Source organism: Anabas testudineus, chromosome 6 (assembly GCF_900324465.2).
Source record: "Anabas testudineus chromosome 6, fAnaTes1.2, whole genome shotgun sequence".
Taxonomy (NCBI): Eukaryota; Metazoa; Chordata; class Actinopteri; order Anabantiformes; family Anabantidae; genus Anabas; species Anabas testudineus.
The window spans coordinates 21,313,303-21,329,758 of record NC_046615.1 but is presented as its reverse complement, the minus strand read 5'-3'; the positions used below and the strand labels follow the sequence as shown (position 1 = coordinate 21,329,758).

At 41.4% G+C, this 16,456-nt stretch overlaps 1 protein-coding gene across 1 annotated transcript in view; it reads left to right on the top strand.

The window, feature by feature from the left end:
- LOC113165360 (alpha-1,3-mannosyl-glycoprotein 4-beta-N-acetylglucosaminyltransferase C) overlaps window positions 1-16,456 on the top strand; it is an 80,945-nt gene that overhangs the window by 38,592 nt on the left and 25,897 nt on the right. Inside the window, exon 4 of the mRNA XM_026364781.1 lies at window positions 3,390-3,474. The gene's annotated coding sequence lies outside the window, so the exon portion shown is untranslated. The remainder of the gene's footprint in view (window positions 1-3,389; window positions 3,475-16,456) is intronic.

The window sequence follows — 16,456 nt, the reverse complement described above, 5'->3', positions numbered from 1 at the left end:
AATAGTATAAAGCAGCATAAAGCCACACAACGTGGTGCGGGGAAAAAAATGACAGCAACATATATAAGTTATTAAGATGTTTGACTTGTCGCAGTGTGTGCACATTTCCTGAACAAACACATTCCCTTTTGCGACAATAGCGGCAGAGCGGACAAACGCTTCATTAAAACTTAAGAGAAGACAAATGAACAAAAAAAAAAGGACAGCTTCACCAAGGTTGTCTCATTACTCCCCTGGTTTCGCTTTGAATTTTAAGCCAATTGAGTCGCTGTGAATCTGTGGTTTCTCGGTGAGTTACAGCTCTGAGGTGGTGACCCCGCGCTGCCTCCATCCTCTGTGTTACTCACATTTGTGTCTGTCCCCGGGGCTCTTCGTCTAAAGAGCCCGGACTGGAGAGGCAGTCGGGCCAAACACAGTATGGCGGGGTTAGCCCTGCCCTGGAGAAATCTTCACAGCGACCTGATTTCTTTCAGTGGTCCCCATATTCCCTAGATCTTCCGCTCATATTCACCTGATCCTCTGTCAGAGCGATTTTGTGGGGGAAAACTTCTTTAACAATAGTGAAACTAGAACAAGATTTCAGAGTTCAGCGGCTTATTGTGGACCATATAAAACCACAGTCGTGGCAGTAAGCTATCGGGCGTCCCAGCAGATTTGTGTTACGACGTTTAATCTGGCAGATAATTGCTTTCATTACTAGAAATGAAGTACAACGTCTGTCTGAGATCTGATTGTGACTGATTTTATGAATCCCCATCAAAATTTCATATTTTCAATATCAGTAGTAAAGCAGTGCGTACAAGAGACTGTCTGATCACAACTTGTCATATTCATCCCTCAGAGATCTGAGTTAATATTAGTGATTGGTCCCCGAGTCACGTTCAGCTCCATCTTTTCATTCCAGCATCTGGATTTAATTGGTGCTACGCTGTAAAGCCACAGCTGCTCTGCCTGTTAGGACAATAAATTATCCCAATTAGGACTCGAACAAAATAGGCTGTCTGACACTGCATCCCACTACCAGGCCTGGAGATTGGGATGCCGTGGAATGAGGCTTCACACTGACATGAAGCCGTACCAAAACACCTGCCCCATCATCTCTCTGATCAAAACACAGTTCCAGTCCAGTGCATATATAGAGCAGGGGGAGATTGCTTTGCATGGCCTGCAGCTTGCTATAGCCGCGGTCGCAGGAGCTCCTGGTGCATAGTGTAAATGAAATGGTAATGAAAAGGTGTCACTGTGTTCGAAATCAATGCAATGTATGTTGTGTAATTGCTGGGCGGATGATTAATTGGTGTTTGGATGATGAGTTGTAGATACATCCAGGTTTTCTGGCAGCCACCTGCCATATCGATGGCACCGGTAATGAAGGCAATAATGAGGGAAGGTTTAGGAGAATGTGGAATGGGAGGAACAATAGGAACATCTGTGCCTCTCTACAGTTAGGTTATAATTGAGACCATATTTCATTTTCCTCTTTGAAAGCTAGCCGCACTATACTTGCTGTCTACTTCTCTGAAAGATGAGACATATTTATTTGTCGCTGTAACAAATTCAGCAGGTTTAGCAACTCAGGTGGTCTACCTTTGAAAAGAATGTAGGGTAACTGCCTCTTTGATGACAGCCTCCATCTTGATCGGCAATCCTTCCACGTCTCGGCCTGGCCACGCCGTCCCTTTTCTCACCACTTGCTGTGAACACGCCATTAAGCCAGCCGGAGTTTGACAAGAAAAATGAAGTGTGCTATTTCCTGTGGCCTCGAGTGTCTTCCTGAATAATGAGCGCATTGCCTGGACCCCCCTTGTCCCTCCCACTCCCTGCCATCGGTTTTACTCATCCCCTTGAAGTTCCAGTCTGTTGAGAGAGTGAAGGGGTCTTTAGGTTGACGCTTGTCTCTGAGAAAAAAAGGAAAGTGGTCATGCAAGACCTGTCAAACTAAATCTGGAAAACTCAGAAGAAGAAAGAGGATTAGATGAAGGAAGTGGATTTTATTGATGAAATCCTGTGTCATGGTCTTAGAGAATGCAGAATAGGGCATGCTGTATGTGAGGAAATATCCATTATGATCATCATGTTCTGCATCATGAGACGGTGCAAACAGCTTCAATGGTGTAAGCCAAATTAACTGCCACTGTTTCCCCCTATCACTTATTATTTCCTTGCTTGTTTAAACAAGTCTAATGGCTCAGCAGCACCATTGAATCACAGCAAAATGCTACCTCGCAGAGCAAACCACCGAGAAGAAAGGGAAGTTCCAGTGCCATTTCCTCACCCAGCCTTATTTCTCCCAATTACCAGCGTGTGAGCAAACAGTCTGACACGACTGACCTCCTCTTGGAGAGCGGTGGTCATGACTGGAAGGCTCTCCCAGCTTATTATGACAGAAGTGTTATGGTAATGGAAAGAAAGTCTGCACCGTGGCGATAGCACAGCAGGAATGGATAGCCTATTATCCACCACTGTGTATTGGTAGTAATGGTGAGAGAGAGGGCATCCTATCTGTTATGGTGATGATGCATTTTGAATGGGTAGTGCCTATTATATATCAGTGGATGATAATGGCAGGAGAGAGCATCCTCTGGGTTATAGTCACGATGCCAAGGAAATGGCAAAAGGGTCTGTGCAGAATATACAGAGTGTGCTGTTGGGGTTTTATGGTGATTGATTGGATGAAGGGAATGGCGGGGTTTTTCTCTCTCTCTGTTGTAATAATGGTGGGCCAGCCCATGTGTTCAAGGAGCGTGAATATCCAGGGAAGGGAAGGGACAGTGAGGAGTGTGTGTGTACGTGGCTGCATGTGTGCGTGCTCGTATGACAAACAAGAGCCACGCAGTAGAAAGAGAGCCTTAGTTAGCTGCCTGCTTGTCGCTTCGATGCTCCTGTGATGTATGTTTATGGCCCATCATCTCTAGCCAATTACCCTGCCTCAGTGTGGGAGCGCCGTGCCTTCCCATCACAGCCGTCAGTGTCTGAGCAGAGAGAGATGCCGACATTTAACGTTCCTGGACATCCCTGGCAATGCATTGTTTTCCTTTGGGGGCTCTGGAGATTCATCTTCAAAAGTAAGCCACTGGGTAGCAGAGTCTGCCGAGTCTACAGGTGCTTTGGGAATTGGAGGCTTGTTTACTGTGCGTTTGCGTGAATGTGGGTGTGTATAAGTGCAATGTGGGTGCTATAAGTTAGCACAGTATGTGTGAAAACTTTGTAAAGCTCACGTATCCCACGCACTCCCGAGTTTGCAACAATATGTGGATCAGTCTCAGTCCGATACACTGATGTGTGCATGCAGTTAGATGCCTTGAATCATGTTTAATGTTCACATTTCTTTCTGAAATGCATCACTGTTGTGAAATAACCCTGACACATTGGGTCTTTTTGTTTCCCAGATACAACTGAGGCAGACGTGTTCATGTGTCCCATCCTGGTCTATCTGCAGATTTTCTCTCACAAAGCCGTCTGAGTTTTTGCAAGGTAATCATTGTGTCTCTCTGTTATTTGTTGTTTTTGCATGTGAACAATGTGTTTTGTGCTAAATGACACTTATTGTTTAGAGTAGTACTTCGGAAAGCTTCTCCATAAAATGTTCTCGTGTAGAGAAGTGACAGTAGAAAAGGTAAACCAAATCACTGTTGCATGAAGACTAACTCGCTTGTTTTTAACTATGCTGATACTGATACTGAAGTGTGAATATTTCTCAGGCTGTCATTAAACTTTATATTTGGATGATTTCTTTGTGAAACTGAGAATGCAGAGTGACAAGACAAGGTTTTATATATATTTATATATATTCATATATATATATATATATATATATATATATATATATATTATTATTTATTTATTTTTTCTGGCTCCATATTCACACACTGTGACAGATTGAAACTGCAAAGCTGTGTTTGTGTTGGCTAGATGAAGGAACGCTCCTGCCCAGAGGGTTTATCAGGGAGAGAAAATATTGACCGCCAACAGTTGCACTTTGGTGGTGTTATTGCTTTTCACACTTGTGTGATACAGACAGCAGTCGCCAAGCACAACAATTGTAAACCTGCAGCCATATTGACAGCCACATTGCTCTTCTGTGCAGGGCGGCGTTTCTAGCTTATCATGTTTACTTTTTAGCTTATTTCACCAAAGTGGTTTTTGCAGACAAATTATATGAACACCTGGAGCAAGGTGAGAGAAAAAGGAAATACTTACTGTTTCAGTGAGAGGCAAAACTTAAAGGAGGCTGAATTAAGACTACAGAACAGAATACACTGACAAATCGGCAACAGAATGTGTGTAGGTTGTGTGTGTGTGTGACTCAATATGCTGTAGCATTTCACTTGCTCAGCCAGCCTCTGTGATTATTGGTTAGCCCACAGTTGAAGTTAATTCATCATCTCAGTATGAGAGGGTAGCTCTGAGATATTGGCTATCATTGCAGCTGTACTGGCCCTCTGTTATTGCAATTATCCTATCACTAAAATTGTATTTCAGCGTTTACTTGTAGGAATGAAGCAAAAAATGACAGATCATTGTCGCTTTGCACACAATTCTGGAGGCAACATGCAATCATTGTCTAATTGTTAGAAAATTCCTTTATACAAAATTATTCTTTGTATTTATTTCATTTATTAAAGTAAGAATAGATTATTGAACTAAAATTAGAAGAATAGAAACAGATTATGTGTGGATTTTCTTCCTTTTATTTCTGATTTGAGTTAGGTTTGCCTGTGAGCAGTGTAGATTTTTGCATGTATAACAAAGACAATTTTGTCTCAAGATATTGTGTATATCTTAAATAGTATTATTATTTAATTATAGGTGGGCAGATGACATGTTTGGAATACTTTGGGAGATGGGATTTGACATATTTTTCAAATGGTGATACATCAATATTAGAGTAATATACTAAAATATATTATGTAATAATATAATGTTAATTTTGAAAAATGTACTTCTGCTAGCAAAAGTTTTTGTAATACTTCTTATTTCTACATTTGTAAATCAGTTGCTGCACTTTCTGTGCCACAGTAAATTCCATATTGAGCTATAAAATTTTTAAGTGATGCACTCCAGCAAATGAGACCTTTGACATTCTCAAACGCTGTGGACTTGAGGCACCTGAAGTCGGGCATTGAGGTGATCCTGCACAATCTCATCTGCTTCAATTGCATGCCAGTGCAGGCATACATTAAAGATTCATGCAAACAGCTGTTTCTTCTACAGGACAGACTGGCGCCGGGGTAGGATATGTGCTTAGATTTGAAATCAGGATAACCCAGTGCACAGTGTCACTTGCAGCTAAATACTGATAACACGTCTTTGAAACTGGGCGTTGTAGTGCAAATAATTCCTGTAGGCAAGAAAATCCAATTAGTTAATATAAAGAGTTTTTGGCCAAAATTGCAAAGCAGGCCTAAAACCCAGACTAAACTATGCCAGTGGATGCATGATGAGTTAATATGGTTCAAATGAGCAATTTCACTTTCCTTTGACATTTACCTCAATATGCATGGGAAGCACTGCATCGACAGAGGGCTTGAAAGAAAGGTGTGCATACATCCAAGTGACATTTGTAAGATATTTCATGATAGATGCAATGATAATATACGCCAACTCCTGACAGCCATGCAGCCACTGAACACAGAGGCTGATTTGTTGAGTATGAGGTGAGTATTCATGGCGAGCATCCTGCTGCCACGATTCTCTCACCCTCTTATTCCCATATGCGCTCTGACTCTCCTGTTTACTCTCTCTCACGTATCCTGTTACACTCTTACCTCCATTCTTCCAGCGCCTTGGAGACAGAGGTACTGTTGTAAAAGAAGGCTTCATTAAATAGCTTCATGTGGAATGGATTAAACATATATATTCAGATGAAATGACGAGGTGGGTGTTTGTGTATGTACCCACACAAATAGAGTAAATGATCATTAAGAGTATAACATAACGTTCTCTCTTTCATTGTGACAGGCCGTGACCTCCTTGCAGGTGCTTTGCAGTGACCATTTGAATGGTAATGTGACAGGCTGATTGCCAGTTCACAGCCCACACAAAAGCGTCACTCCACTGAATAATGGCAAATGCAAGCAATATTGCAAGCACCAACCAAATGCTCTTTGTTGTTTTTCCCCCATCCTCTTCAAAATGATTCTCTCAATCACAGCATCTGGAAAAAAATGATTGAAAACAGCAGTGGCTGAAACGAAATAGACAGTGTTTTCACCCACCAGAACAAAGTCGCACCTCGCTCAAAGCTGCCTGTCATGCTAAATAATGTGATGGCGAGCTGTTCCTGTTGGATATCACAGTAATAAGCAGATGATCCCCTTTAGAAATAACAGCTGGTTGTGTTTTTCTAATGGTGAGATTCCATCACCACCCGTCACTCCTCGTTCATCAGCAGCTGTTAGCCATGCATCCTATGTAATTGCTCTAACTCTCAGCTACATCGCACTATTTTTTACCACCACTTAAAATATGAGTTGTACAAATGCACCATAACACACAAACATGAGGGGAGTGCTGTTTCTTCATGTCTACTTTGTGAGCAATTCGTTAAACTAGTTGGTTGGCAATAAAGACTGGTGATCTTAAAAAAAAATGCAGGTGGTTTCTTTTGAGGTTGTGAACATCAAATACTCACACACTGTGTGGGAGCTTGAAAGCTGCCTCAACAGAATATCTGTGTTTCAGATTGTAGAGTGGTATATCTGGAGATTTCTGAATCACGGTTTTTAGGTCCAGCTTTTCTCATGTAGAATTATGTTACCTTGATATATTTTTATGCATCTTGAGGACTCATCGGATCCCCTTCATGTTTTAAAGCTTTTCATTTTCTAATTACTTTTAAACTGTACCAGGTGATACGTAGCTTAAAAAACACAATACGCTCTGTGATTTGACACCTTTTGTATAATATTGCAAACCAAATTTAACGTTATCTTTTTAAGTTAAATTCAAAATTTCTTTTGAAACTTCCATTTCCAGTGCAACTAATAGAGTTTTATGAAATATTGTCTTTTGACAGTATGACACATTAACCTGCAGGGTCAGAAACTCAGAACCAGAGATCGAGGGCTTCTGTGTGCACACATCACCCACATGCAGCATTCACACACAGAGAGAAATCTATAATTTTTGCAGCAACTGTAGCCTCGTACTCCTTTGTTGAGTCTCTGAAACTGTGAACAACCAGATTCCTTTTTTAGACTCTGCAAGGCCATTATAAAAACACTGTTATTTACTGTGCTAAAACATATTAAAAGATGGATTTTTCCTTCAAAACGTGGAGGTATACATCAGACGTGTTAAGCTTTCCCCTCAATTGTTGGTATGACACTATCTTTGCCTTATACACCCACATGGTAGTTTTCTGCAAGCTGGAGACACATTCAGCATTTTATATTCCTCTCAGTTTGGTGCGAGAGGAGACTCACGTTGCCGACCCCACGGGATGTTGATTCCCACCAATGCTCGTAAACTTACAGTAACATTTTGCCCGAGTGTCAGAGAAAAGGAGAAGAGAAGCAGCGCAAGAGAGAGGGAGAGAGAGAGACTATGAGCTTAATGTAGATCTGTCATCAGCTGGCTGTAGATCAAAAGAGCAGCATTGGCAGGCGGAGCACAGAATCCACTGGAGCCTCCTCTCTATGCCAAGCTCCAGCTTCTCTGAGGTAGAGGAGCACAGAGGGGCCTGGCTCCAGGCGAAGAATGTGCATATCTGCTTTCTGTGTGTGTGTGTGTGTGTGTGTGTGTGTGTGTGTGTGTGTGTGTGTGTGTGTGTGTGTGTGTGTGTGTGTATGCATGTGTAGTTTTGGGGGGTGGAGAGGTGTGGGCACATGCACAGTGTCTCAAGGCAAAGGATCTGGCACTTTGAAAATGTCACCAGAATCTCGAAACACAAAAAAAAGAGGAAGAGAAAAGAGAAAGTGTGATGAACAAACACGTATGGTCTGGGAGGTGTGGGATTTAGAGAAGGCAGAATCATTTTCTCAGAGTGGGAGATTGGGAAGAATAAAAACAATGGCACAAAGACAGATAGACGGAGGCTTTCTTGACTGTACATCTCTGCAGCATCAGTGTACAACTGTTAAGTGGGTTCAAGGACATAACTAAATTGTACCCTACAGACGTTTGTAAGTGCTTTCTGTTTCCTACCCTTGATACTAGCACGAAGAATGAATACATGGAGGTACTGTGAACAGAACATTTTGTGCTATAGCCTTGCTTGTTCGTCTTGGGTCGTTCATTAGGTCTTGAATATTATACTACAGCAGCTTTCATAGCAGGGCAAACAGAAGAAAGACTTGAATCCCTGGATTCCAGTTGTTTAATCAATACCACAGGCCTTTCAGAATACCAATCAGAAGTGGGATGTTGTTAGCTTGTAAAGACTGTTGAAAATTACAAACTGTCAAAAGGTTCTGTTCCTGTGAATTTTTAGGTCTCAGCTTTGAGAATCAATGCTTTCCTGTAGTGGGAGTAGTCGATTGATCACCCCTGCAGCTGTATTATGAGGAGCAACAGCTCCTAGAAGTGTCTCCCAAGTCAAAGTGTTGAACTGGGACATGAGTAAGGTGAACTTAAAGACCTTTTGTTAGTAGTAGTAGTTCTTTGGACCCTCTTTCGAAGCCAGGACTGTATCGTTGGGCCACTCATCACAAATAACTAGCAAAGGATAGTGAAGAGGTATTTTGGTTGTGCTGGTCTTTTCCATCTCTGATGGTGAAGTTACTGTGACTAATCACCTCGGTTCTGCTGTGTAATGTGGGAAAAAGGCTCTCACTGTTGTTTTTGCCATGCGATGTGAATAATTACAGAGAAACCTAGAAAGGACTGATTGGGAAGAACTGCTTGTCTGATCTTAAGTGAAATGGTGATTTGTTATTGCACTTATAGTGTGTCCTTGTCTTATACTGGCCCAGATAAATAAAATGTGACTTGTGAAATGATGGAAGACTGATGGATGTCCAGTATGATCTTGGGAGTTCAGTTTTAAAATTCTGTGTATATTGTACTAAATAGTTTTCCCAATTGCATTGCTTGCTGATAGATGGTTGTTGTGTATGACAGGTGTACAAAACAAGACTGTGAAGCCCGTTCTCATCCCACAACATCACAGAAGTAGCACTTAGCATCAGTAATGAGATGACAAGTGGGAAGCCTCATTGTAAGAAGTATGAAGAAGTAAGTTGCAAGAAGACCAGTCAGATTCAAAGCATCTGACAGTTTTCTTGTATTTCTTTTGTTTAGTATTGTACACATCCATGAAGTGGAAAAATAATTAGCCAGAAGAAAATATTTAGTCAAATTCTAGCAGTAGGCATTAGACATAAAAGGTGAAAACCTCTGATAGTGTTTATCTCAACAGGCCAAACAGTTTCTGTAGACAACGTTGAGTTACTGCTTGACCTTGTCAATTGTGCTTCCTAATCTTTGAAGAAATACAATAAAAAATGTGATTGAAGAGTGAAGATGCACAACATATCTTCTTTAAAATGTTTTCTTTGTGTTCTGTGTATGTGTATATGTGTGTGTGTGTGTGTGTGTGTGTGTGTGTGCTCTCACGTTTATCCAAACTCAATGTCAAACCTTTTTCCAAACCACTGAATCAGCTAGTTGTGGGGGTATACAGTGGTGCTGCCAGAGCTAACCTTTAGAGATTACAGTGACATTAAAAGCTGCATATGGTGGGTGGGGAGACCCAACCACTGGGCGACTCATCTGATGCAAATGTCCTCTCTCACCTCTATCAGCAAAAGTAATTATGGCAAACCACTGTGACATCTCCGGCTGTGCAAGAGAGGGGAAGAGTACCTAGTATAGGTCATAGAAATACACCCATCTCTCTGGGTAAGGAGGAGACAATTATCTTTTCCTGCAGTGAGGCAGCATTGAGGGAGGAGCCCTTCACCCTCCAGCCCCCCAGCCCAAACCCCTCTTCCCCCCGCTCCTTGAACTGAAGTATCTTTTGTGCCAGCAGCCTTGAGGGACTCAGTCAAGAAACTGACACTGCTGTAAGCATGCTCGGGGCTAAAGACACGTGTTTCTATATCTACACTGCCTCTCTCCATTGATATGTGGGCAAACATGTGTTTGGTCTGGCTTTTAGAACATACGTTTCCAGTCAGTGCGTAGATATGAAAATGCCGTGTACATTAGCAGTGTTTCTGCTACAGTGGTCATAGGATGGAGGTTAGTTGATTAAGTGCCTGAGCAGAACAAATATGTATGCTAATGGGCATCTCACACAATGGAACAATAATAACAACAGCAACAATCATAGGTTTACTATTTTCTTTGGCGTACCTGCACTGGTTCTAACGTGCGCTGTGCTTCATTTTTTACTTCTATTTTTACTAGTGATAAGACTTTGTGTGCTTTTGATTAAACATTATTCTGACAAACAAAGCATTCATTTGTGAAACAAGCCATCATGGCTCCTGAATAGCATCTGACGCCTTCTCAGAAAACAGATTTCAGAAAGACAGACATACCTTAGTACTGGCAAGTAATCAAATGCAGTGTGCTTTTGAGAATCTAGTTCTGTCTTGTCTTAACTGTGTTACGTAGATAAAATCCCATTCAGTTTTATAAGCTGGAAGAAATTGAAATTGTTTTCCATTTTCTCCTCTTTGTGTTATGGTGATGTGGTTGAGGTGTTTTTGTTTGAGTGCTTCACCTAGCAGAGGGGTCCTGCAGCCCCACAGCCAACCCTGCTGTTCAGAGTCAGTGGGCTGCGGTGGCCCAGAGCGGCTTACGCTAACCTCTAACCCCCTGGCAGTTGCTGCTGGCTTGGCTCTGCTGAACAAGTCAACTGGGCTTTGTGCCCGAAAGAGTTGACCTACACTAGTGTCATCTGGTCCTGTAGCGAGATCCTCTGCACCTCAGGGTGAGACCCACCACATTAGCCAATGCACTCGTGAGACAAGAGGGCATGGCATTCACTAAGGCTGTCCCTCGTTCAAAGACGTTTTAGCAGTGGCTGCACTATCCATGTAAAAATAAATGCAGCTGAATAATCACACTCTATTTATGGCACAATACAACTATGGACACATTTTAAAGTTATTTTACCACTTAGAATATGATGCAGTGATTTAGCTGCAGCATCTCTTTTGTTGCCGTTTGTGTAAACAGACACACCAAAGCATTTTGGGTAAACTGCCTTTGTTAGGATTACAGCCTTACAGCGATTAAGATAATCACAGTAATGCCCTGATTCACCAAGCCTGCCTTAGTCTGACCAAATTGCTCCTCAGCTGCCAGACACAAAGTTTGTTCTGGTCTCCAAAACAGTCCAGCAAATCCAGTGATTACATCGTTTCAATCTGTGCCTCCAAAATACTGGAAATAAATGGAAACTAAAGGTCATGTTTTCTACTGATAAACATGTCTGACATCAGACATAATCAAAGCTTAAAATCAGGTTTGTGCAAGACTCAAAAAGAAACAACTCTATCTGTAATTACATTTTACATTTATGGTAAAGTGACAAAGAGTCATTCTAATGGAATCAACCAAGGATGTCACATGAACAGATGTCCAACCAACCAATCAATGTTTTTTCTTTAATTATCATCTGAATCTGAAGAACCTGTTTTATTGTAACTAATAAAATGTTTTGTTTTGGCATATGTACTTCCTCCAATAGAGGCATTACATCAACAATCAACAATCAACACATTTGCATGCACACGCATGCAAGTCCTGACCCACAGGAAGCAACCTGGGGTTCAGTTTCTCGCCCTAAGACACTTAAAGATATGCAAAGAAAGAGGCTGGGCTCAAACTGCAGACTCCACGATGGGTGGGAGATGGTTTCACCTATCTCACAGCCCCATGCTCGTACAGGACAGAAGTCATGAGTACATAACAGATAACAGATAAATGCACTTTGTTGCTCCTAAAGAAAATTTAAAATATCACGTTATGTTTCCTTTTATATTAGAGCACAAGAAAATAGTATGAAGTAAGTGGTGGGTGAGCCATGTTTGTTTTTTACCTGCTGAGTGTACGTGCCTGTGCCTGAATGGAAAGATTTTTTCTGGTTTCATTCTACTTTACTGTATGATTTTGAGAAGATATGGAAAGAGAAGCAATTCAAATTCCAATTAGAGGTACTGACATCATCAGAGTAATGGCGTTATTAGAGTGGATTTCAATTATCCTTGATAGTTAAAGTATTGCACACCCACTGTACCCCACTTTATCAGTGTCAGAAGTGAACAGAGTTCTCTCATATTCAGGCTGTCAAATACAAACAAAAAACTTGTCATATTAATTGTCGAGTGTAGGTGGGGTGGGGGTGATCAGCCGGTCTGTACAATTGGTTATTGCAGCAAGGGAGGAAAAGAATCACATTCATTATGAGAGTGTGTGACCACCACGAAGGAGCTTCTTGAATTGTAATGAAGGAGGCCCCTTGATAACCATGAATTCACCAATTAAGGTTCTCATATAACATTCAAATTATGTGCATTTTTAACGACTAGTTTTGCCACAGAAACACTTGGTTTCAAGAAGCTTCCCTTCTTGCAAATGTAGGAGTAATTAAGATAATTAAAGCTTTTGATGTCCCACATATAATCCAATGCACAGCAATAGAGGAAAAAAAAAATGCAAGAGAAGAAAAAAAAAAGTTGTAATGAATTTCAAGGCTTTGTCTTCCTCTGTTCCCGTCCATTAAAACAGCTCTCATTGTCTGAAATTCCATTTTATTTCAGTGATTCAGTTCTTACATTAGTAGAAATTGGCTGCTTCATTTTGGAGAATTAATGACTTCGTCTCCTTCACATGTCAACTTTTTGTCTGAATAGCGACGGTGTCAGAAGAAACTTTATACCAGTACTTTTTTAAATTTCTTTTAAACTCTCTGTTTCTGCCCCTCCTGACATACAGTTATATGAGAAACACATTTATTACTGAGAGCTGTCTGACTCCACTATTTGGCCACTGACGGCAGAAAAAAGCAGAAACAGCATTCATGAAAAAGATAGACATAGCATCTAAGTGCAAAACGCGTCAGGTTTCATTGTGTGTACTTTTAACTCGGAATCTTTGTCCCTGAAATGTCCTTATTTCCATTCCTACAAAAGACTTTGAAACATGACAGCTATTTTAAAGCAAAAGGTAATATCTTCTCGAGATCAAGTGAACGCATGTGCCTGCATTATGTATGATGTATGTGTGAGGAAAAAAAAAGAGAGAGACAGTAGAAAGAGGCAGGAGAGCTCCCTGGCTGAGCTTTTATCATCCTTAAATGTACCAAAATGAGTCTTGGGGAAAAGGAAGCCGTGTGGCTTTTGAAGAATTAATAAGCCTGTCTCATTTGGATGTGTCTAGCGTCTCGGACAGCCTGTGGAAGCCCCAGTTCCACACTTTCCTGACAGTGCCTTTGATGATCACTGATAACATACACTGACTCCCAGGGAGCGAAGCATCCAACAATGAGGGTAGAGTCAGTGGAGACCGGCTTCACTGATCCTGACTGAGCTTTATTACCTGGCCTCTCTCCAGCAAAGCAGTGCATTAGGTATTCCTGAGACAAAGCATTTGGGACAGAGTGTGTGCCCATTGTTCTGTACTTCTTGTCGAGGAAATCTCGTCCTTTGACAAAGGTCACTGGTTTTCTCACCTGCTGGGTTCAGACAGTTTTGTCTTTGCATGGGTCAGTTTGAGATTAGTTTTCAGCATTATCTGATATGTTATACAGTAACGTGTCCAGGTTTGCAATTACTTATTTTGCCTTAAAGACAATCCAAAATAATATAAAGATGTGAACTTTTGTTGATTATTTCCATATACAGGGTATTTTGCAACAGGGCCTTCATTTGATCCCTCTTCTACCTTTTTTATTCACATTCATTTGGAGATTTCTCACTTCTCAGTCTTTAGCGTCACCTTACCACACAGTAGCACAGAGTTATTACACAGAGCTAGTTGTACTCAGATAAAAGCTGCCATCCAGAAAGATCTTTCTGATGAAATTTGGTGAGTCACATGCCCAGAAATGGGATTTGGCAAACAAAATAATCAGGCAGAGGTACATAAGTATGAGCCCATTCCAGGCAATTTTGTTACTCGGTTGCTCATAACGTACAGGAAATGACAAAAAAGTGTTGGCTGCCTTTGTTGAGGACGATTTTGTGATTATGGGGTTGATAGTTACATTCTGCCATTTGATGGCAGGGACATCCACCCTTTTCAGAGCTACTTCAGACAGCTCTTTTTGCACCAATGTCATTCCCAAAAGTGCCCTACATCCTTTCATCCTACAAATATGGTACACCAATTACTGATGACTGCATTTGGGGAGGTAAATGTAGTAAATGGTAGTCAGAGGACAAGGTTGGAGCTGTAGATTTTCACAACTTCTCTGATGCTAAAATAAGGCTTTTGAGTTTAGGCTGATAAGGTTAGTGTATTCCCAGTGTGTTTATTTGGCTTTATTTGAATTCTGCTGTATATATCTCCCCATTTGTCACAGCTTTCTTCTATCCCTAATGAATGATAAAGAATAATGCAAGACAAATTAAGAAATAAAGTTTTAACCACAAGCATTTAATCAAAAGTTGGACAGTTTGAAGATATGCATTTGTCTTCATTACTCAAGTTACCGTATGTAAAATAAATAGAACGAATTATATAATTCTATTCAGTTTCCTAATCGATGAATCTATACTTTTGTTCAAAAATACAGTACTAATCAAAATGAGCTTATTTTTCCAAGGTCAATTAAAGTTTCTGCTGTGAATGTATTGATTCAGTGAGACTCTAAACATAGGCATTGCTCATTCTGGTGAGAGGGCTTCCTGCATACATTTCACCCTCACCTGAAACATACTGGTTACATCAAAACCAAAATTTGACAAGGAGCCCTGAGGAAAGGTAGCCTGTGACCCTGTTTTAATATGTTGCCCCAGGCAGTTTCTCTGCTACAATAACGTGGGCTAGCTCACTGACATTGGTAAGTGATGAGAAGGCCAAAAAAATGCAATATGCCAACAGAATGCAGTGACATATCAACAGGGTGGCAGATGAATATAAAATTGCCCATAAGACAAGACATATATAGCTCAACAGATTGCTGCTGGTAAAAGCTAAAGAGCTTCCCACTCTGCGATTTGAGTGAATGTTTGTGGAATAGATTGGAACACAGGATACTGATACGTAATCACATATCACATGCCACCCGTCTCTTGATAACCACAGAGATGTTAGCCAGTTTACCAAAGTAGCATTGCTAAAAGACTAGATGATGGGAAGTGGCAAGTAAACCTGAATGAAAGAGAGCCATGAACAGGATATCGACATGGAGAGCAAAATTACAATTGATTTGCAGAGAAAATGGGGCTGCCGTCGTCCAGAAGCAGCGGCCCCTGTGAATTCCTAATCCAGCGGTCTTTGAGGAAATCTCTGTGGCAGAACCGGTCTCTCATTACTCTCACAGACAGGCCTGCAATCTGCAGCAGATTGGAAGCTTGACAAGCATCAGGCTGTATTAAGATTCAACCCCTCCGTGATGCTGGCAGACTACAGGCCTAAAGGGATTCTCGTAAACAGGCAACACACCAGAGGACATCTGGGTGTTTTCAACATTTAAAGTGGAGAAAAAAATTGATCCAATCAACACAAAATCTGTCCACATGCTCCGTAATTTGTCTAAATGTTATTTTCAGACAGTTTTTAACAATCTGCCTAAAGTACACATTTAAAAGTCTCAACATGAAGTCAGTCTTACTGCTGTGTGTTGATGTAAGACAGAGGCATCAGCCCAGCTACTCAGTGGAAAGTTGTTTTTAATCCCCAGTACCCTACAGTGTTAATTGGACAGCAGGTCCACAACAGTACACAGAACTCCCTCCACGGGAGCTCAGGAGCTTTAGTGCAAGGCTGCAGGGAGGCACTGAAATCTAAACTGAAGTGACACTTACTGACTGGGCCAAGGAGAAGGGAAAATTAGCTTTTCCTGGGGAAAGGGGAAACCTTTGAATAGGCAGATTGACAGGTTGAGCAGTCAGAGGAGATGGAAAGCACTTGTAGCTGCTCTGACGCGATGAGGGGTCAGATGCCAGGGCTGGCAGCTTTGCTGGAGTGGTGGCGATTTTCCATGTGACGTCTTGTCAAACGTTTGGCAGCAGGATCTCTCACAACAAACACAGCAGGAAGTTGACAGTTAATCTAATTTCACCGGGCCCAATCATGTGCCTTGACTCGAGGGGGTTGTTGTGACTTTACAACATGTCTGAAGGTATGTAGACAGAAGTCTTGCCCGGTAAGGGCTTCTTTGATGGGAAACCTGCAGCATAATACAAAGTGGTATATAGCAAAATGAAAAATTCACCTTTTGTCTTTGTGTCAGACTGTGTTGATACCACAGCGGAAATTGCTTTTATCATCAAAATACCACAAGCAATACAGTACCTAGAACAAGGGAAAATCATGACACGTGTCACTTGAGAGC